Consider the following 21,832-nt stretch of genomic DNA (forward strand, 5'->3'; position numbering starts at 1 on the left):
CCTGCTTCTCTCATTTTAATAATTTTCAGTTGAGAGAAACAGGAAAAGATGTCATTTGACAAATCGCATGTGAGCGATCACACGACGACTGCTTGAGTCGGCAAGTGAAATCCTAACAGAGCGTATATTACACACCTGTAGGATATGGCAGGTCGATATTCAGAATTACAAACATGTAAATTACAACAATGTAATCCACACATACACATTACACACTATACAGGGCACACTGGCATCACGTCACAGGCTCCCCCTGATGTGATTACACCTATCCAGGGCTCACAGCTGCAGAGCAAGTGCGGAACAGGGAGCCAGGGGCCATCTGCTCCTCAATGGTGTTCAACCATGCATCCGAGGAAATAGCAATGTCCCCATTACTAACAGGCCCATTCCTTGTGCCCCTGTATAAATTAGACCATATAGATAGATAGCCAGACTGTGGTATTTGGGGGTCCACAGGAGGAGTTAACTCTAGAGGCCACACCACAACTATATTCAAATACCTGCAGGAGACCCAAACCGCCTCCTACACACAGCCTCCTATGCACAGCAAGAGCCCCCACACAGCCTCCTATGCACAGCAGGAGCCCCCACACAGCCTCCTGTGCACAACAGGAAGCCCCAGAGCATCCTATGCACAGCAGTAGCCCCCACACAGCCTCCTATGCACAGCAGGAGCCCCCACACAGCCTCCTATGCACATCAGGAGCCCCCACACAGCGGGAGCCCCCACACAGCCTTCTATACACAGCAGGAGCCCCCACACAGCCACCTATACACAGCAGGAGTCCCCACACAGGCTTCTATACATAGCAGGAATCCCACAGAGGCTCCTATACACAGCAGGAGCCGTCACACAGTCTCCTATATACAGCAGGGGCCTCCATATTGCCTCCTATATACAGCAGGGGCCATCACATAGCCTCCTATGTACAGCAGGAGCCCCTACAGATCCCGTATAGACAGTACAAAAAAATTATACTCACCTAATCCTGATTCCCTGCACCATAGCCTCCGTCTCTTCTATGGTGGCCTGCGGAGGCAGTTCGATGCAATGATGTCACAGTGCTGCCCTCGTGGGCACACTGACATCTCCTAAGCCACTGACCTGTAGTTGTCTGCGGCTTAGAAGACGAGCAGTGATAGAGGATGGAGCGCTTGCTCCGTGCTGTCACAGGATAGAACTGTATCAAGGGCAACGGACGCCAGCAGAGTTGAATGCGATGGTCTCAGAAGATTTGGGGCTCCGGGCAAGAAGTTCGGTGCTGGAGGCCCGGATCTTTGATACCAGCGATGCCCCTTCTGGCGGGTTCCCTCAGTGTGCCAGACCGACGTTGGATAGACGATAGATAAATACATATCAGATAGACAGATAATAGATAGACAAATAGATATTGGACAATCAGACATACAGATAAGACGGGTTTCAGGCGTCCGTGTTTAATCAGGTACAAGTCACAGGCATGGTTATGGTCATATGTGTGTCACACGTGTGACATCCGTGTTTGCATACGTGTGACAGGTATCGGGAAAACACGGGTTTGTGAAATAAAAAGATTTTCCATATTTTCCTACTTTCTCTGGCTCTGCTGCCTCCCGCTCCTGATCCCCGTTCATTATATTCATCAATTATTCACCGCACTCAGGACCTGGAAGTAGGAGCAGCAGCGCTGGGTACAGCACCGCCGAGGACAGCATCGTGGGGACAGGTGAGTATTCTTCCAGCACAGTGACATTTAGGAGGTCATTGGAGTTCCCAATGAACTCTGATGAAATCCTGATGACCCCCGCGACAGCCGCGCTACAGCTTCATGGGTTCATCAGAGTTCATTGGGAACTGTGATGAGTCCCCGATGCCGTCCGCACAATTATCCGGCTTCCACGTTCTCACTACACACACACACACACGCGCGCACGAACACACGTATACACTGAGTACATATACACACATATGTATACACACATAGCAGGCACATGGATACACCGAGCACATACACACACAGCGCACATTCATGTATACACTGAACACACACACACACACACACACACACACACGCGCACGAACACACGTATACACTGAGTACATATACACACATATGTATACACACATAGCAGGCACATGGATACACCGAGCACATACACACACATAGCGCACATGCATGTATACACTGAACACACACACACACGCGCACGAACACACGTATACACTGAGTACATATACACACATATGTATACACACATAGCAGGCACATGGATACACCGAGCACATACACACACAGCGCACATTCATGTATACACTGAACACACACACACGCGCACGAACACACGTATACACTGAGTACATATACACACATATGTATACACACATAGCAGGCACATGGATACACCGAGCACATACACACACAGCGCACATTCATGTATACACTGAACACACACACACACACACGCGCACGAACACACGTATACACTGAGTACATATACACACATATGTATACACACATAGCAGGCACATGGATACACCGAGCACATACACACACATAGCGCACATGCATGTATACACTGAACACACACACGCGCACGAACACACGTATACACTGAGTACATATACACACATATGTATACACACATAGCAGGCACATGGATACACCGAGCACATACACACACATAGCGCACATGTATGTATACACTGAACACACACACACTCTGCTGTATGCTTGCCTGTCCCCAGCAATGCGGTCCCCAACACTGAAGTCCCCAGCGATGCTCCTGCCTCCAGCACCACTGAATATCCAGGGCACTGAATATTCAGTGAGTATAATGAGCGGGGGTCAGCAGCGGGAGGCAGCAGAGCCAGAGACAGCACCGCTGGAGAGAGATAACTATAGAAAATATTTTTATTAAAAAGACCCTTGTTTTCTCCGGTCCGTGTCACACTGATGTCACATGGACCACATCAGTGAGCAATCCATGTGACACCCGTGCTGCCGGAGAAAAAACGGACATGTCTGCGTGCGGGGCCACACGGTCTGTGTGACAACACGGACTTGGGAATAACAGCAAATAATAACATGGGTACGTGTGGCATCTGTGTTAAAAACGAATGTCACACGTACCTAAAACACGGACTTCTAAAACCAGCCTAATAGATAGTAGAGAGACGGACAGACGGACATATTAATAGACAGATATACATATAGATATCAGACAGACTGACCTACATATAGATAGATAATAGGCAGATGGACAGATAAGATGGATTTATAGTCAGACAGCCAGCTAGATATTGCACAATATACAGGACACACATCTTATACATAACACACAGCATATATAATATTACAGATATGATACGCAGCACATTATACTTACATATGAGCCTTTTTTCTTCCTGGCCTCCAGGAGTTCAGTGGGTCATTTAGTAGCAGCTCCTCCGGCCACAGCAGTGCAGGTACCCCTCCCCTCTCTCTGGTGAAGACAGGAGCAGATAGGACGCTGAGCACAGAGCAGGGGAGGGCGCCCTCTGCCTGAGACTGCAGAGTGGGAGCAGCAATTTAAAGTGAATTGTTGTCTCCCTGTGATCGCCCCCTCTGCATTCTGCACCTTTCACACATAGCTAAAGTCAGCTGTCACGGGGGTCCTTCTTCCATATCATACAATGAACAGAGCGAGAGATGATTGAACAATCCAAAGAACATTTATTCCAAGCAATTCAGAAGGTCCATCAAATAATCCAGCACTCATGTCAGTATAGCATGAAAAAATATTATTTAAAATATAACTTTTAATAGTGCTTTCTAAAAATGATATATTATCATAGTAAAAATGGCAACGCATTAAGAATATGAATGTCTGTGGACACATTATGTCCGTGATGGGCATTTGACTATGAAGGAGCCATTATGTGGGATTAACTTGTGGCTGACCAGACGTACAGAATCCAAGTAAGGGTATGTGCGCACTAGGCGTTTTTTTCACGCTGCGTTTTTATCCCAAAAAACGCACCCGCGGCAAAATAAGGCGGCAAAAACGCATGCTTTTTTACCGCGTTTTGGTGCGTTTTTTGCTGCGTTTTTGCTCACTGCGTTTTTTTTTTTAGATCAGATAAATTTTTATTTTTCACCAAGTATACAAAATGTGTATATTTTAAGCAATAACAAGCAGAACTATAAACATCCCCTCCCCTTCCCCCCTCCCCCCTCAGCGTACATATTACCCATATCAATATCAAAGATCTTACATTTTAACCCTTCAATAGCATATATTGGAATGTATAGAACTAACTATCTCTGCCCCTAGTCCAACATCTCCCAACTCTAATATTTATCCATATTGCAACCACGGATTCCACAATCTATCAAAAAGTGCAAGTTGTTTCCTTTTCCCATATATGCTTCTCTCCATTCAAACAATATGATTAACATATGCGACAAATTCCCCTCCAGTCGGTGGGTCGCCCTGCATCCAGTGTTTGGCAATTACTTTACTTGCCGCATACAGCAGTCTGGCTATCACTATTTTAAAATTGTTGTCTACTCTAATTTCTTCCACGTAACCTAAAAGACATACCAGGGGTTGTCTGGGAAGTTTACATCTATAAGCTCCTTCTATTCTATTAAGAACAGTTATCCAAAAGTGTGCCAACCTGGGGCACATCCACATCATGTGGAAAATGCCGGCACCTTCTCCATTACATCTAGGACAGTCGGAGTTACTCCTCAATCCCATTTTACACATAATTAGCGGGGATCTTTATGCCCTATGCACCACGTAGAGGTGGGATAATCTTGCTTGTTCACTCATTGATAATTTCGGTATGTATTCCAAAATACTATCCCATACCTCATCAGTGATCCAGTCTATCTCTGCCTCCCATTTAGTCCTAGTGTTTACAGGGTGATCAAGCAAATATGTATGCAGTAGGTCCCTATATATAGTAGATATGATTCCTCTTGTGGGTCCACTACTACACACATATTTCAGTACTAGGTCTGCTTGTACCAGCAATGATTGCTTAACCCCCTGAGCCACCACTGCATGCGCCAACCGTTTGTACTGGTACCACCCAAGTGGGAATATCATAAACTCATCCTGTATTTGTGTAAACGATTTCAGACGTCCCTGGCTAAGAATTTGCTCCTTATACCATATACCTTTACGTGCCCATTCCTTCATTTTGCCTATCTTGTATATCTAAGAGCAGTTTTCATTGTCCCACAATGGAGAGAATTCAGTTATTGCTGTAATCCCTCTTATTTGCTTGATCTTTGTCCAGATTCTATTCATCAGGCTAAGTGTGGGGCTCGTTTTTCCTATTCTCCCAAATGATCCGTCCTCCAGTCCGAACACTAATGGTTTCCGATGCAGAACATGCCCTAACAGTCTGGATGCTGGGTCTACCACCCCTGAATCTGCCCATCCCCTGAAATGTTGACTCTGAGCTGCCAGATAATATATTCCCGGATTTGGTAATGCTAGCCCCCCTCATCCTTCGGTCTCTGTAGCGTCTCGAGTTTAAGTCTGGCTTGTTTGTTCTTCCATATTAGAGCACGGAACATGGAATCAATCTCCTTAAAGTGTCTCTGAGGGATCCAAACAGGAGAATTGTGCAACACAGAGTATCTTGGGCATAAGCACCATTTTAATAAGATTAATCCGTCCTACTACTGATAAATAAAGCTTTTCTTTGTCGCTCCATTGGGAGACCCAGACAATTGGGTGTATAGCTTCTGCCTCCGGAGGCCACACAAAGTATTACACTTTAAAAAGTGTAACCCCTCCCCTCTGCTATACACCCTCCCGTGGACCACGGGCTCCTCAGTTTTTTGCTTTGTGTTGAAGGAGGCACACATGCACGCAAGCTCCACAATTTAGTCAGCAGCAGCTGCTGACTGTATCGGATGGAAGAAAAGAGGGCCCATAACAGGGCCCCCGGCATGCTCCCTTCTCACCCCACCTGGGTTGGCGGTGCTGTTAAGGTTGAGGTACCCATTGCGGGTACACAGGCAGGAGCCACATGCCGTTTTCCTTCCCCATCCCTTAGGGGCTCTGGGTGAAGTGGGATCCTAAACGGTCACCAGGTCCTGGGACCGCAGCCCCTGGTGGAATCTGCTGGACAGGAGACCGGGTATCGTCAGGGACAGGCCCTGCTCCTCTGAGGTACTCTGTGTCCCCTTGGGGACGGCGCATACAGCGCCTGTATGCTGGACGCTGCAGCAGCTGCTGGTCGTGTTAGTGCGCCGCTGAGGTACTCTGTGTCCTCTTGGGGACGGCGCATAGAGCGCCTGTATGAACGCTGCAGTAGCCGCTGGTTGTGTTGGTGCGCCGGGACTACCGCGCTGGCCGCGCTTGTTTGCCGGCCGCGCTTATAACTTTAGTCCCCGGCTTTTGCGGCCTAGACTGCATATTCCCGCCCCCGGGCCTGCCAGTCAGGGGTAAGGGCGGGACGCTGCACAGAACGTCAGCGCTGAGGGCTGGAGCATACTTAGTATCCTCCTCCCCCCTCACTGAGCACCGTGGGGCACCAGATTCCCGCACTTTCTGAGGCACGCCCACGGCTCCCTCCTCCTCTCAGAACGCCGGCAGCCATTGCTGGCAGCACTTCTGACGCCGGACAACTTCTGAGACGAGCTCCAACAGCTCTGGGAGCCCGGGCAGGGAATCTGGTGGTCACACAAACGCTGAATAGCGGTCGGTAAGCAGCACCTGTTGCTAGGTGCTTACCCCCCTGGTGCCGAAGTGTATGTTTATATACTTATATTGCGTACATTTACTCTGTACGGCTGCACTATTACTTGGCTATATACCCTCTCTGATTGCTTAAGAGGAGACAGCAGCATGTCGTCCACAAAACGCAAGGGTGCCAAGGCACAGGCTTTCTTTGCAACCTGTACCTCATGTGCGGCTATGCTACCTGCAGGTTCCACCTACCCTCATTGTGTGCAATGCTCGGTCCCTGTGACACTCACTCAGCCGGAGCTGCTGCCACAGGGGGGACCCTCGGCCCAGGTGGAAACACCTGCTGCCACTGTCCAGGTGACAGGGACAGAGTTTGCAGCATTCGCTGACAAACTTTCTGAGTCTATGGATAAATGGTCTGCTAAGATACTAGAGGCTTTGCAGTCCAGACCTGTAACACAGGCCCTGGGCACTCTGGAACCTGTGCACTCAGAGTCGGCGCAGCGAAGTGCTCCTGGGGCGACACTTAGGTCCCACGGTGAGGATTCTGACACGGACCGCAGTCCCAGACCTCCTAAGCGGGCTCGCCGGGAGCTTCCCTCCACTTCATCACAGTGTTCAGGGTTGTGTCCTTAACCACGCAGGCCTCGGCGTTTGCGACCTACGCCATGAATGCTGTTCTGGACTCTGCGAGCCGTACATCAGTAGCATCCGCCAATGCGGTGGCGGTCCGCAGGGCCATGTGGCTACGTGAATGGAAGGCAGACTCTGCTTCCAAAAAGTTCTTAACCGGTTTGCCTTTTTCTGGCGACCGCCTGTTTGGCGAGCGGTTGGATGAAATCATTAAACAATCCAAGGGAAAGGACTCGTCCTTACCCCAGTCCAAACCAAACAGACCTCCACAACGGAGGGTACAATCGAGGTTTCGGTCCTTTCGGACCTCAGCCAAATCTCAATTTTCATCGTCCAACAGGCCACAGAAGAGTCAGAGAAACTCTGACTCATGGCGGTCTAAGTCACGTCCAAAAAAGACCGCCGGAGGAACCGCTCCCAAAGCGGCCTCCTCATGACTTTCGGCCTCCCCAAACCGCATCCTCGGTCGGTGGCAGGCTCTCCCGCTTTTGCGACACCTGGTTGCCACATGTCCAAGACCGATGGGTGAGAGACATTCTGTCTCACGGTTACAGGATAGAGTTCCACTCCCGTCCTCCGACTCGTTTCTTCAGAACATCTCCGCCCCCCGAGCGAGCCGAGGCTCTTCTTCAGGCGGTGAGCAAGCTGAAGGCAGAAGGGGTGGTGATCCCTGTTCCCCTTCAGCAATGGGGGCACGGGTTTTACCCCAACTTGTTTGTGGTACCAAAAAAGGACGGATCCTTCCGTCCCGTTGTGGACCTAAAAATGCTCAACAAACACGTAAAAACCAGGCGGTTCCGGATGGAATCTCTCCGCTCCGTCATCGCCTCAATGTCCCAAGGAGACTTCCTAGCATCAATCGACATCAGGGACGCTTACCTCCACGTGCCGATTGCACCAGAGCATCAGCGCTTTTTGCGTTTCGCCATCGGGGACGAACACCTTCAGTTCGTGGCACTGCCTTTCGGCCTGGCGACAGCCCCCCGGGTCTTCACCAAGGTCATGGCAACAGTGGTAGCAATCCTCCACTCCCAGGGTCACTCGGTGATCCCTTACTTAGACGATCTCCTGGTCAAGGCCCCCTCTCGGGTGGCATGCCAGTACAGCCTGAACATTGCTCTGGAGACTCTCCAGAGATTCGGCTGGATCATCAATTTCCCAAAGTCGCAATTGACACCGGTTCAGTCGCTGACATATCTCGGGATGGAATTTCATACTCTCTCAGCGATAGTGAAACTTCCGCTGGACAAACAGCGTTCACTACGGACAGGGGTGCAGTCTCTCCTTCGAGCCCAGTCGCACCCCTTGAGGCGCCTCATGCACTTCCTAGGGAAGATGGTGGCAGCAATGGAAGCAGTTCCATTTGCGCAGTTTCATCTGCGTCCACTACAATGGGACATTCTCCGCAAGTGGGACAGGAAGTCGACGTCCCTCGACAGGAACGTCTCCCTTTCTCGGGCAGCCAAAGCCTCCCTTCAGTGGTGGCTTCTGCCCACTTCCTTGTCGACGGGAAAATCATTCCTACCCCCATCCTGGGCTGTGGTCACGACGGACGCGAGTCTGTCAGGGTGGGGAGCGGTCTTTCTCCACCACAGAGCTCAGGGTACCTGGACTCAGCCAGAGTCCTCCCTTCAGATCAATGTTCTGGAGATAAGGGCAGTGTATCTAGCCCTGAAGGCGTTCCAGCCGTGGCTGGAAGGCAAGCAGATCCGAGTTCAGTCGGACAACGCCACGGCGGTGGCATACATCAACCACCAAGGCGGCACACGCAGTCGACGAGCCTTCCAGGAAGTTCGGCGGATTCTACTGTGGGTGGAAGCCACAGCCTCCACCATCTCCGCAGTTCACATCCCGGGCGTAGAAAACTGGGAAGCAGATTTTCTCAGTCGCCAGGGCATGGACGCAGGAGAATGGTCTCTCCACCGGGACGTGTTTCAAGAGATCTGTTGCCGCTGGGGGACGCCGGACGTCGATCTCATGGCGTCTCGGCACAACAACAAAGTCCCGGCATTCATGGCACGGTCTCAGGATCACAGAGCTCTGGCGGCGGACGCCTTAGTTCAGGATTGGTCGCAGTTTCGACTGCCGTATATATTCCCTCCTCTGGCAATGCTGCCCAGAGTGTTGCGCAAGATCAGGTCCGAATGCCGCCGCGCCATCCTCGTCGCTCCAGACTGGCCAAGGAGGTCGTGGTACCCGGACCTGTGGCACCTCACGGTGGGTCAACCGTGGGCGCTCCCAGACCGACCAGACTTGCTGTCTCAAGGGCCTTTTTTCCATCTGAATTCTGCGGCCCTCAACCTGACTGTGTGGCCATTGAGTCCTGGATCCTAGCGTCCTCAGGGTTATCTCAAGAGGTCATAGCCACTATGAGACAGGCCAGGAAACCAACGTCAGCCAAGATCTATCACAGAGCTTGGAGGATCTTCATAGCCTGGTGCTCTGATAAGGGGTTTAACCCCTGGCCGTTTGCCCTACCCACGTTTCTTTCCTTTCTTCAATCCGGAATGGACAAGGGTTTGTCTCTCGGCTCCCTCAAGGGACAAGTATCGGCGCTTTCAGTGTTTTTTCAGAAGCGCCTAGCCAGGCTTCCGCAGGTACGCACATTCCTGCAGGGAGTTTGCCACATAGTCCCTCCTTACAAGCGTCCGCTAGAACCCTGGGATCTGAACAGGGTGCTAACGGTTCTTCAGAAACCACCTTTCGAGCCAATGAGAGATATTTCTCTTTCACGCCTCTCACTCGAAGAGTGTCTGAGCTGGCTGCACTATCATGCAAAGCCCCCTTCCTGGTGTTTCACCAGGACAAGGTGGTTCTGCGTCCGGTTCCGGAATTTCTCCCTAAGGTGGTATCCTCTTTTCATCTCAATCACGATATCACCTTACCTTCTTTTTGCCCTCATCCTGTTCACCAATGTGAGAAGGATTTGCACTTGTTAGACCTCGTGAGAGCACTCAGGATCTACATTTCACGCACGGCACCCCTGCGCCGTTCTGATGCGCTCTTTGTCCTAGTCGCTGGCCAGCGTAAGGGGTCGCAGGCTTCCAAGTCAACCTTGGCTAGGTGGATTAAGGAACCGATTCTTGAAGCCTACCGTTCCTCTGGGCTTCCGATTCCTTCAGGGCTAAAGGCCCATTCTACCAGAGCCGTGGGTGCGTCCTGGGCATTGCGGCACCAGGCTACGGCTCAGCAGGTGTGTCAGGCGGCTACCTGGTCGAGTCTGCACACTTTTACAAAACACTATCAGGTGCATGCCTATGCTTCGGCAGATGCCAGCCTAGGTAGGCGAGTCCTTCAGGCGGTAGTTGCACACCTGTAGGAAGGGGCCGTTTTTTTTTCGGCTCTTTTTATCGAGGTATTCTTTTACCCACCCAGGGATTGCTTTTGGACATCCCAATTGTCTGGGTCTCCCAATGGAGCGACAAAGAAGAAGGGAATTTTGTTTACTTACCGTAAATTCCTTTTCTTCTAGCTCCAATTAGGAGACCCAGCACCCGCCCCTGTTCCCTTCGGGCTTTTGTTCTTTTGTGTACACATGTTGTTCATGTTGAATTGTTCTTTTGGTTCATGGTTTCAGTTCTCCGAACATCCTTCGGATTGAATTTACCTTAGACCAATTTATAAGTTTCCTCCTTCCTCCTTTTGCACCAAAACTGAGGAGCCCGTGGTCCACGGGAGGGTGTATAGCAGAGGGGAGGGGTTACACTTTTTAAAGTGTAATACTTTGTGTGGCCTCCGGAGGCAGAAGCTATACACCCAATTGTCTGGGTCTCCCAATTGGAGCTAGAAGAAAAGGAATTTACGGTAAGTAAACAAAATTCCCTTCATTCCAAGCAGTTATCTTACTTCGCAGTTGCTTCAGCAAAGGGACTAGATTAATAGTAATGTAATTCCCAATAGGCATGGATACCTGAATGCCCAGATATCTAAACTGGTCCACAACCCGCAGTCTGTTGACCTCATCACCCAGGATCGACCTATCCACTCCCGCGTCCACCTGAAACAGATTCGATTTGGTCCAATTGATAGTCAGTCCAGAGATCTCACCGTACCGTTCGATCACCTGCATGGCACAGCTCAACAATGCCCCTGGGTCTCCCAGAAACAATAGAATGTCGTCTGCATAGAGGGCTATCTTCTCTTCTAGATGGCCATATACAAATCCCTTTATGTCTCTGTTCTGTCGTATAGCAGCCACCAGTGGTTCCACTGCCGGAGCAAAAAGGAGAGGCGAGAGCGGACATCCTTGGCGAGTACCCCTTTGTAGATCCACCGTGTGTGACAACATTCCATTAATCCTCACTTTAGCAACTGGTCTAGTATATAACATCTGTATCCAGGATATAAAATTAGGGCCAAACCCCATATGTCTTAGCATTCCCCACAGGTATCCCCATTCCACACTGTCAAATGCTTTATGAGCATCTAATGAAGCTATTACTCTCTGTCCCGGATTGTCCACCGACAGTTGCATGTTAAGGTATAATCGTCGTATATTTTTTGCCGTGGATCTATTAGGCATAAAACCCGACTGATCCTGGTGGATTAGGGTAGATATCACTTCTGTTAATCGATTAGAGAGTACTTTGGCCAAAATGTTGACATCCGTCGTTAACAGTGAGATGGGCCTGTATGATTCGGGGAGTTTTGGATCCTTATCCTCTTTAGGTATTGCTGTTATTATCGCCTCCCTCATAAACTCTGGCAGTATCCCCCTCTCCTTTGCCTCCTCCAAGACACTCAGCAAATTGGGTAAGAGTATTTCTTCCAAAGATTTGTATACCTCCACCGGTAGACCATCTACCCCCGGGGCTTTTTCATTTGCCTTGCCATGCAAAGCTCTCTCTATCTCAAGAGTGATAGGGCCCTCTAGACTGTGTTCCTTTGTCTCTGTAATTTTGGGTAATGTCATTGTACCTAAGAAAGCCTCTAGGTCGCTCTGTCTCGTCTCCCCTCTAGTGGAATATAATTCCTCATAAAAGGCTGCGAACGTGTCCAGAATATCTACCCCCTCCGTAACCAAATCTCCCGTTGTGGTGCGAATGCAATGCACAAAGGATGATTGTCTCTGGGCTGCCGTCACCACTGACAACAGATGTCCCACCTTTTCTCCCTCCGCATAAAAGTTCTCTTTTTGAAAAGCCTGCTTTCTAGCTACTTTCTCCAATAGCACCTTATTAACTTCTTCCTGAGCTGCTTTTAGCTTCTGCCTATTCTCTGGTGTGGGCTGTGTTACCATCTCTGCTTCTGCTCCCTTCAAGGCCTCTAAGCAATTACTTTCCCCCTGTCTACTACGAGACTTACACCGGCAAACGTCTCTAAATAAAAGGCCTCTGAGGTATGCGTTCATGGCGTCCCAAACTACCAATGGTTCCGCACTACCACTATTAAGGGTAAAATATTCCAGAATCTCACTGGCTATACCGTCCATGTTAATACTTTTTACCCAAACCGGATGTAGCTTCCATTCTCTTGTTAGCCTCTCCCATACTCCCCGTTTTTTAATAGATACCTGTATTGGACTACGATCCGATATTACTCTAGCCAAATATTCAACATTTGAAATTCCAGAATCCATCATTTCATTTTCCAAGGCCAGGTCTATACGGGAAAGCCTACCATGGGTCGCTGAGTGACAGGGAAAACAGGTCACCCCTAAATTCCTTATCCTCCAAACGTCTACCAACCCCAATTCTTGATTAAAGATACCAAATGCTGTTGCTCCATCCCTCCTCGCCTCCCGTGAGTTTCTGCTCATGTCCCAATAGCTCACTGCGTTTTTAATCAGTGAACAATGCCATTAAAGATTGTTGATGGAAAAAAAAAAGGTCAGATGTAATTTCCTTCATCAATATGTTCTTCATTGTATGTAGGAGGGCAGAGAGCTGCAGAACTAGTGTATGCAGGAGAGCAGACAGCAGCTGCAGAACTACAAGGCTCAGCATCCTCCATCCTGTATGCAGGAGTTTTTTGCCCCAAAAAAAAAAAATGACATGGGCTTCGCTATATTTTTGTATGCTAGCCAGGTACAGCAGGCAGGTACGGGCTGCCCCCAACCCCCAGCTGCCTATTTGTACCCGTCTGGGAATCAAAAATATAGGGAAACCCCTTTTTTTTTTTTAATTTCATGAATTTCAAGAAATAATTAAAAAAAAAAAATGACATAGGCTTCGCCCAATTTTTGAGTCCAGCCAGGTACAACTAGGCAGCTGGGGATTGGAATCCGCAGTGCAGAGTGCCCAAGCTTTCTGGGCACCCCCTCTGCGAATTGCAGTCCGCAGCCACCCCAGAAAATGGCGCTTTCATAGAAGCGCCATCTTCTGGCGCTGTATCCAACTCCTCCAGCTGCCCTGGTGACGGGTGCCTCGGTGGGTAATAATGGGGTTAGGGCTATCTGTATATTGTCAGCTGGCCATAAGCCCGAAATTCATGGTGTCACGCCAATATTAGACATGGCCACCATGAAATTCTAGTAAAGATAAAAAAAAACCACAACACACAGAAAAATATTTTTATTATAAATAAAAACACAATTAGTGACTCCATCTTTATTGAAATAAAGAACCCCCCTCCGCAGTAATCCTGGGTCAAGGATCCCGCGCCGTCCAATCTGGATCCAATATCATCTGATCGGTTTGCTGGAAGGCAAAGCGATCAGATGATGTGTCAGGTTCAAGGACGTGAATCACGTCACACAGCAGCTGATATATGATAGATGTATAAAAGCCGATTATACAATCAGCTGATGCATCAGTAGAAAAAAAAAAAAATACTGAGTCACGTCCGTGCTGATTACCAGCAGCTCCTGGAGCGATCGGATGAGAGTCTGATCCTGTCCCATCGCTGCAGGAGCTGCCGGTAATCAGCCGATGAAGTCTCCTGATGGCAGGATCAGCTGATAGGCCGGCGACACCGCGAGAATTACGATCAGCTGATGCGTCAGGTGACCGCATCAGGTGATCTGCGCCAGGTCCTGGAGGCATCGGACGTGCCCGGGAGTCTGCACACAGGCGGAGCGGGGGTGGCAGTACCGGGAGAGAAGCTGGGAGCGGACAGGGCACCGGGACCCTGCAGACAGGTGAGTATGACATTTTTTCTACTGTTCACTTTTGTTTTCGCCGCTGCCTCCACCTCCCGCCCAGACATGACGCCGCACAGGAGCTGACATGGCACGGGGCGGGTTGTGGAGGCAGCGGTGGCCGTACCGGGAGGATTCACGCTTCTGTGTTTACCAACAGAAGGAATCCTCTTCCTGTACACGTCACTTTAGTACCCACCCCTTGCGTTTATAGCTGCGTTTTTAGTCATAGAAACGCAGCTATATTTGCAATGTGCCTTTTTCATTGCGTTTTTGAACATCTCATTGAACTCAATGGGTGAAAAACGCAGTGAAAAACGCAGAAATAATTGACATGCTGCGTTTTTGTGGTCACCACAAAAACACAGCTACAAAAAAAACGCTGTGTGCGGACAGGAAAATTGAAAACTCATAGACGTTGCTGGGGAAGCAATGTCACAGCGTTTTCTGCACAAAAACGCGGTAAAAAACGCCGCTAAAAACGCAGCAAAAACGTCTAGTGCGCACAAGGCCTTACATAGGCACCCTGATGATTTTCAAGTGTAAAGAAACGCGTTGGGAGTTACATGATGTCTGCCTGGTATATAATTTGGAGGATGGAGCGATAAAATACCTAAGGAGGTTTATCAGCATTTACTCCACGTCTGATGAATTTTGAATAGTCCGCTTTATGGTGAGATTGTTCCATTTGCAATGTTCATTTATGGTAAAAAATGACATGTGTATGAATAATAGTACTTTATCTCACTATTTGTCCTCTGTAATTGAGACAACTAGGGAATATTGGCAAGAAGCCTGACCTAGAGAGGACGGTAATTTTTGCGTCGTACCTGATTCCTTGGTCCATTTGAGCTTAGTGATCATGGTATTAGGTATTTCATTTTATATTTACGTTTTTACTATGATAATATATTATTTTTAGAAAGCACTATTAAAAGTTGTATTTTAAATAATATTTTTTCATGCTATACTGACATGAATGGTCCACTCTTGCTACAATAATTATTGACTTTTTGAGGGGTGTTTTTGAGTATTGTGCTATACTGAAATAATCCACCACACAGAGGGTAAAGTCGTCCAATAATGGGATAAATGTCTCAGGCACGAGTCACAATCCTCCAGCAGTTCTTTTCCAGGGAAATCGGGGTTTCTCACAGTCTCTCTGGGGTGTCAGCTTCTCCCTCAGAAGATCAATCTTAAGCCTGCTTTACACGCTTCAATATATCTCACAATCCGTCGTTGGGGTCAAGTTGTAAGTGACGCACATCCGGCATCGTTTGTGAGGTATCTGCGTGTGACATCTAGGGGCGATCAGGATTGAGCGCAAAACCGTTGATCGCAAACACATCGTATCTTTGTCTAGAATTGAACGTTTTGTTGCACGAACCTAGTCAATTGAAACGTGTGACATCCCTCATACGATTGTGATGTCTGAGGCTATGTGCGCAGGTGTGCACTCTGCACCGCAGCTTAACAAAGGTCCGCTTAAGAGCGCAGCTGAAAAGCTGCGTTCTGAAGCGCCTCACAATGTCTGTCATTCACTAATCTCTGTCAGTCGGTCACTATCTCTGTCCCTCTCTCTCTGTCCATGTCAGGCTATCCCTCTTACCCCCTCTCTCATACTCACCGATCCCCGATCTACGGCGTGGCTCTGCACGGCGTTCACACTGCTCCAGCGGCTTTTACTATTTTGAAAAAGCCGGCCGCTCATTAAACAATCTCGTATTCCCTGCTTTCCACGCCCACCGGCGCCTATGATTGGTTGCAGTGAGACACGCCACCACGCTGAGTGACAGGTGTCTCACTGCACCCAATCACAGCAGCCGGTGGGCGTGTCTATACTGTGCAGTGAAATAAATAATTAAATAATTAAAAAAAACGGCGTGCGGTCCCCCCAATTTTAAAACCAGCCAGATAAAGCCATACGGCTGAAGGCTGGTATTCTCAGGATGGGGAGCTCCACGTTATGGGGAGCCCCCCCGCCTAACAATATCAGTCAGCAGCCGCCCAGAATTGCCGCTTACATTAGATGCGACAGTTCTGGGACTGTACCCGGCTCTTCCCGATTTGCCCTGGTGCGTTGGCAAATCGGGGTAATAAGGAGTTATTGGCAGCCCATAGCTGCCAATAAGTCCTAGATTAATCATGTCAGGCGTCTCCCCGAGATTCCTTCCATGATTAATCTGTAAGTGACAGTAAATAAACACACACACCCGAAAAAATCCTTTATTAGAAATAAAAAACACAAACATATACCCTGGTTCTCCACTTTAATAAGCCCGAAAAAGCCCTCCATGTCCGGCATAATCCAGGATGCTCCAGCGTCGCTTCCAGGTCTGCTGCATGGAGGTGACCGGAGCTGAAGAAGACACCGCCGCTCCTGTCAGCTCCACGCAGCAACTGAAGACAGCCGCGCGATCAGCTGAGCTGTCACTGAGGTTACCTGGATCCAGCGGTGGCCGCGGGTAACCTCAGTGACAGCTCAGCTGATCGCGCTACTCACCGCCGCTCCTGTCAGCTCCACGCAGCAAATGAGGTGAGTAGCGCGATCAGTTGAGCTGTCACTGAGGTTACCCGCGGCCACCGCTGGATCCAGGTAACCTCAGTGACAGCACAGCTGATCGCGCGGCTGTCTTCAGTTGCTGCGTGGAGCTGACAGGAGCGGCTGTGTCTTCTTTAGCTCCGGTCACCTCCATGCAGCAGACCTGCAAGCGACGCTGGACCATCCTGGATTACGCCGGACATGGAGGGCTTTTTCGGGCTGAATAAAGTGGAGAACGAGGGTATATGTTTGTGTTTTTTATTTCTAATAAAGGATTTTTTCGGGTGTGTGTGTTTATTTACTGTAATTTACAGATTAATCATGGAAGGTATCTCGGGGAGACGCCTGACATGATTAATCTTGGACTTATTGGCAGCTATGGGCTGCCAATAACTCCTTATTACCCCGATTTGCCAACGCACCAGGGCAAATCGGGAAGAGCCGGGTACAGTCCCAGAACTGTCGCATCTAATGTATGCGGCCATTCTGGGCGGCTGCTGGCTGATATTGTTAGGCTGGGGGCTCCCCATAACGTGGAGCTCCCCATCCTGAGAATACCAGCCTTCAGCCGTATGGCTTTATCTGGCTGGTATTAAAATTGGGGGGACCGCACGCCGTTTTTTTTAATTATTTATTTCACTGCACAGTATAGACACGCCCACCGGCTGCTGTGATTGGGTGCAGTGAGACACCTGTCATTCAGCGTGGGGGCGTGTCTCACTGCAACCAATCATAGGCGCCGGTGAGCGGGGAAAGCAGGGAATACGAGATTGTTTAATGAGCGGCCGGCTTTTTCAAAATAGTAAAAGCCGCCGGAGCAGTGTGAATGCCGTGCAGCGCCGCGCCGGGGATCGGTGAGTATGAAAGAGGGCTGCTCAATTCAGTTCCTCAGGAGTTTAGCGGTCACCGGTGAGTCCTTCACTGGTGACCGCTAATCAGGACGCGACACAGACAGAGCCGCAGCATGACAATGAGGTCGGGTGAAGTTCACCCGAGTTCATTCTGATCGTGCGGCTCTTTCTGTGTCTGTTGTTAGCGGCCATGTAGCAGAGCTGAATGGCAGATGACATAGTAAAAACGCATCCCTACACATTACACACGCTTGGCAAGTCAAGAAATAAAAAAAAAAAAAATGGTGCCCAATGCATACGTCACAGAACACATGATCTAAAGGATCGCACATAAAATTGATCAATTTAACGTAGACTACTAACGCTCGTGTGACAGCAAATGAACGACCTACGTGAAATCTCATAAGATCCCGTATGCAACCTGTGCGTGTCACATCGCAAATGCGATTGTACAACAAATTGCAACGTGTAAAGCAGGCTTTACTCCTTCTCTCTTGTCTTTCTCAGCCAGAATGAATAATCCCCCAGGTAAGCAGAGAGTTTACTTGGATGCCAGGCCCCCCTCCCCCACACTTAGGGACAAAAGCACAGCAGGGGGTGATTAACCTGCAAACAGGACAATGTACACACAAGGAATACATAGAAGAGACAGAGCTCAACGCCTAAAACAGGAACAAACACAAAATTATACACAACCCCCCATATTCCACCATCACACCAGCCATGCACTGAACTACTGAGTTGGTTTTGTTCCCTTTTTTGTTTATATAGATTAGACACTGTGTATACTGTATTTTTTGGATTATAAAATGCGCTTTTCCTCCCAAAAATTTAGGAGCAACGACTTACCAGCGATCCTGAAAACGATGTGACCTGATAAGGATCGCTGGTAAGTCGCTGTGAGGTCGCTGGTGAGATGTCACAGTCAGATCTTACCAACGATGCAGTAACGAACAACGACCTGTATAACGATTTCGGCGGGCATTAGGACCATGTTAGGAGGTCGTTGGTGGGTGTCAAACACAGCGATGCGTCCTGCCCATCAGGACATCGCCTTTGATGAAAATGTTCCAAACCATTCAGCAACGACTAGCGATCTCACAGCAGGTGCCTGATCGCTCGTAGGTGTCACACATAACGAGATCGCTGCTGCGTCACAGAAACGGTGACGCAGCAATGATCTCATTAGCGATCTCGTTAGCGATCTCTTTGTGTGTGACGGGGCCTTTAGGCTTCATCTGCACACTGCATCTTTTACTGCATTTTTGGTGCATTTTTGGTGAAGTTTGTGGTCACAAAAGATGCACCCAAATGCAAGCTTTTCCTTCCCCCAGCAAAGTCTATGATATTTCTATTTTGCTGTCTGCACAATACATCTTTTTTTGGCTGCGTTTTTGAAGACTCTGCCAATATACGGAATTTCAATTATTATTGCGATTTTGTCCCTGCATTTCGCAGGACTGGCAGATCAGTCCCCCGCAGATTTGGGGGTCAACAGAGGTTTAATCCCTGGTATCTGGCCAGATGCCGATCCCCATATGAAGTCTATGAGGACTAGAATCCAGCGCAAAGGGGTAGGAGCAAGCGCTTCATATTTACCGAGTCACTGGGGCTGCTGTCACACTGCTCCTGCAGCCGCTTCTGGGGCCACTTATTACCTTTATTGAATATGCACTGTATCCCCCACCCACCAGCGTCTGTGATTGGTTGCAGTCAGACACGCCCACACACGTGGACAGGTCTATATTGTACAGTAAAATAAATTTTTTAAAAATGCTGTAGAGTCCCCCCATATTATGATACCCCGCACAGTTAAAGCCACAGCAAGAAGCTACAGCCCTCATCTGCAGCCCTCAATCTAGAAGCAGGGTGGTGTGCGGCCTAGTAACCCCTTCCTACCCATCCTTGTTTTGTAATATTGTGTAATATGAATGTATAAAAATATGTTTTATTACTTATGTGTTCCGTATGTAAATGAGCAGAGGCTCTAGCCCCCTGGGCGTCGCATCGCCCTGTGGGCGTTTGCATGTTTTCCGTTGTATCACGCCCCTGTGGGCGTGATACCATAGATTTACATGAGCGACGTCCGCGTCGCTCCTTGAGATCCTGCGCATGGACACTTACCATTTCCGCAGCCTTCTTATTCGGGTGCTTGCTTCTCGGCTTCAGACGCGCACTGTGCATGCTCAGAAGACTCCTGCGATTCGGCGGCAACAGACGCCGGATCCGTTTTTTCATGTTTTTGCTGGATTATGCCTGATGGCAAAAATCTGATGTGTGAAAGCAGCCTAAAGGCTACTTTACACACTGCGATATCGGTACCGATATCGCTAGTGTGGGTACACGTCGCTGTGACCGGCGAACCGCCTCCTTTCTAAGGGGGCGGTCCGTGCGGCGTCACAGCGACGTCACAGTAGCGTCACTGAACTGCCGCCCAATAGCAGCGGAGGGGCGGAGATGAGCGGGACGTAACATCCCGCCCACCTCCTTCCTTCCGCATAGCGGCCGGGAGGCAGGTAAGGAGAGCTTCCTCGTTCCTGCGGCGTCACACATAGCGATGTGTGCTGCCGCAGGAACGAGGAACAACTTCGTTACTGCTGCAGTAACGATATTTGAGAATGGACCCCCATGTGACCGATGAGCGATTTTGCACGTTTTTGCAACGATGCAAAATCGCTCATCGGTGTCACACGCAACGGCATCGCTAATGCGGCCGGATGTGCGTCACCAATTCCGTGACCCCAACGAGTTCGCATTAGCGATGTCGTAGCGTGTAAAGCCCCCTTTAGTCTTCTCAAGGAAAAAAGCTTTCCCCTTAGGCTATGTGCGCACTTTGCTTTTTTTCATGCGTTTCAGCAGCGTTTTGAGCTGCAGCGTTTTACTGCAAAATTGCATGCCTTTTGATTTCCAGGCAAAGTCTATGGAAAATAGGGCTTTCTTGTGCGCACGATGCATTTACAAACGCTGAATTTTAGTTGTAAAAATTTGTCAAAATCCCTGCGTTTGAAGAAGCAACATGTTTTTGCCAAGTTGGCAGCGTTTTAATAATGTTGAAGTCAATGAGAAATATCTAAACGCATATTTTTCAAGAAAGAATGTGTTTTACTTGCTTTTTACTAGCGATCTGCATGTGTTTTTGACATAATAAACGCAGGTCTTTCGTCTTTCTCTCTCTGTCGGTCGGTCGGTCTCTCTCTCCCGGTCTCTATCTCTCTATCCATATCAGTCTCTCCCTCTCACCCCCTCTCTCATACTCACTGATCCACGATCACCGGCGCTGCACTGCACGGCGTTCACACTGTGGCGGCTTCTCTTTTGAAAATGCCGGCCGCTCATTAATCCATCGCATATTCTCTGCTTCCTCCACCCACCGGTGCCTATGATTGGTTGCAGTCAGACACTCCCCCATGCTGAGTGACAGCTGTCTCACTGCAACCAATCATGGGCATGTCTATATCGAGCCGTTAAAAAAATATATAAATAATTAAAAACAAAACGACGTGCAATCCCCCCCAATTTGGATACCAGCCAGGGTAAAGCCACACGGCTGAAGGCTGGTATTCTCAGGATGGGGAGCTCCACGTTATGGGGAGCCCCCCCAGCCTAAAAATATCAGCCAGCAGCCACCTGGAATTGCCGCATCCATTTAATGCGACAGTCCCGGGACTCTACCCGGCTCATCCCGAATTGCCCTGGTGCGGTGGCAAACGGGGTAATAAGTAGTTAATGGCAGCAGCCCATAGCTGCCACTAAGTCCTAGGTTAATCATGGCAGGCGTCTCCCCGAGATACCTTCCATGATTAACCTGTACGTTAAAGAAAATAAACACACACATCCAAAAAATCCTTTATTTGTAATGAGAGAAAAAAAACCCTCTTTCACCAATTTATTAATCCCTCAAAAACACCTCCAGGTCAGACTTAATCCACGCAAGATCCCATGACGCTTTCAGCTCTGCTACATCAGAAGCTAACAGGAGCGGCAGTAGAACACTGCCGCTCCTGTGAGCTCCATGCAGCAACTGAAGCGAGTCACGTGATCAGCTGTGATGTC

Source organism: Anomaloglossus baeobatrachus (genome assembly GCF_048569485.1).
Source record: "Anomaloglossus baeobatrachus isolate aAnoBae1 chromosome 1 unlocalized genomic scaffold, aAnoBae1.hap1 SUPER_1_unloc_2, whole genome shotgun sequence".
Lineage (NCBI taxonomy): Eukaryota > Metazoa > Chordata > Amphibia > Anura > Aromobatidae > Anomaloglossus > Anomaloglossus baeobatrachus.